This window comes from Heteronotia binoei, chromosome 16 (assembly GCF_032191835.1).
Source record: "Heteronotia binoei isolate CCM8104 ecotype False Entrance Well chromosome 16, APGP_CSIRO_Hbin_v1, whole genome shotgun sequence".
Lineage (NCBI taxonomy): Eukaryota > Metazoa > Chordata > Lepidosauria > Squamata > Gekkonidae > Heteronotia > Heteronotia binoei.
In genome coordinates, this window is record NC_083238.1 from 13,371,076 (window position 1) to 13,373,310 (window position 2,235).

General features: G+C 47.0%; 1 non-coding gene across 1 annotated transcript; it reads right to left on the minus strand.

The window, feature by feature from the left end:
* Positions 1 to 206: 206 nt before the first annotated feature.
* Positions 207 to 281, minus strand: TRNAL-GAG (transfer RNA leucine (anticodon GAG)). Its single transcript has one exon. It is a non-coding gene; the product is annotated as a tRNA-Leu (tRNA).
* Positions 282 to 2,235: the final 1,954 nt, after the last annotated feature.

The window sequence follows — 2,235 nt, forward strand, 5'->3', positions numbered from 1 at the left end:
CTACCTCAAACAACACCCCCCCCCCCAGAGCCCCAGATACCCGTGGATCAATTCTCCACGATTTTCTATGGGAATATGAACATATGAAACTGCCTTATACTGAATCAGACCTTTGGTCCATCGTCAGTATTGTCTTCTCAGACTGGCAGCGGCTCTCCAGGGTCTCAAGCTGAGGTTTTTTACATCTATTTGCCTGGACCCTTTTTTGGAGATGCCAGGGATTGAACCTGGGACCTTCTGCTTCTCAAGCAGATGCTCTACCACTGAGCCACCATCCCTCCCCGAATAAATCTCCACAGGGAATAACAGAGTTCCCAGCAGACATTTCCCTCCCCTCCCCCCGCTTTCTGATGACCCTGAAACGGGGGGAGGGCCTACAAACCGAGGGATCCCCTGCCCCCGGCTGGGGATTGGCAACCCTAGCTGTTGCCATTGGTGGTGGAAGGAGCATTGTGGAAGCTCCGGTGGAGGGTGAGGGCCATGAAGGTACGGAGAGCCTTGGTGGTGGATGTGTATCCCAGGCCCTTGTGTAGGGTCAGGAGGCTGTGGCAGAGCATTGTGAGTGGAAGGTCAGCCATTATTGAGAGTTCAGCGAAGGCCAAGGGGCCAGCAAGAGGCTGTAGGAGAGAGGCAGAGCAGGCATGGGCCTGGAGTGGTGGCTGACAAGGTGGTTGGGAGGCTGGATGAGAGTGGCAGCTGTGTCTGAGCCATTTTGATTAAGAGATAAGAGCATTTTGGCAGGCTCTATCAGCATTGCAAATAGGGTTGCCAAGTCCAATTCAAGAAATATCTGGGGACTTTGGGGGTGGAGCCAGGAGACTTTGGGGGTGGAGCCAGGAGACACTAGGGGTGGAGCCAAGATCAAGGCTGTGACAAGCATAATTGAACTCTAGGGGAGTTCTGGCCATCACATTTAAAGGGACGGCACACCTTTTCAATGCCTTCCTTCCATAGGAAATCATGAAGGATAGGGGCACCTTTTGGGGGCTTATAGAATTGGACACCCTGGTCCAAACTTTTTGAAACTTGGGGGGTATTTTGGGGAGAGGTACTAGATACTAAACTGAAATTTTGGTGCCTCTACCCCAAAAAACAGCCCCCCCAGAGCCCCAGATACCCACGGATCAATTCTCCATGATTTTCTATGGGAATAAATCTCCATAGGGAATAACAGAGTTCCCAGTAGACATTTCCCTCCCCTCCCCCCACTTTCTGATGACCCTGAAGCAGGGGAAGGGCCTCCAAACCAGGGGATCCCCTGTCCCCACCTGGGGATTGGCAACCGTAATTGCAAATGCCACAGTGGGTGGGGGAATAGAGGACAGGGAGTAAGCCAATTGGTGGCCAGAGACGCCGACTAACATGTGATGGGCTCATGGTTTGTTGAACACTCCATTTGGCCCCCACCATAAGAGAATTATTATCTATGATAATATATATAATATTTGAAATTGTTATCTGTATATACACAAGCACAGACTTGTGCTGAAAAGCTCAGACTTGTCCTAAAAAGCCTGGACTTGCCATGCTCTGTATTCTATGCTATGAAATCATTGCTAGAACAAATTATTCCTTGAATCAGTTTTGTAGGTTATCTGTTATAAATATACAGCTAAGTTTTTTGTTCAGAGATAGCAGAAGCTATGCTCATATTTCTTGCTGCTTCTTTTCCAAGTATAGCAGTGAGAACTGTCTTTTGCTGTAGCTCTTCTATATAACCTACCAACTGATGATAATGGTTAGGAAAATGTAACCTACCAGTCAATGATGATGGTTAGAAAAAGCACAGACACTAAAACTAAAAAGTCTTTTAAACTCTTTTAAAATTTCTTTCACTGTGTTTCAAGAAGAAGGAGGAGGAGATTGGATTTATATCCCACTTTATACTCCTAATCTCAGAGTGATCAAAATCTCCTTTACCTTCCTTTCCCCCCACACACACACACTCCATGAGGTAGGTGGGGCTGAGAGAGCTTTTACAGCAGCTGCCATTTCAAGGACTACTCCTATGAGAGCTACAGCTGACTCAAGGCTATTCCAGCAGCTGCAAGTGGAGGAATAGGGAATCAAACCCGGTTCTCCCAGATAAGTCTGCGCACGTAACCACTATACCAAACTGGCTTTCTAACATGTTTAAGTAACAAATCTAACATGTTTAAGTAACACGTTACTTAAGTGTTGCGATCTGGAAGGTTTCTAGTTGTAATCTGGAAGGCTTCTAGTTATTTCATGTTA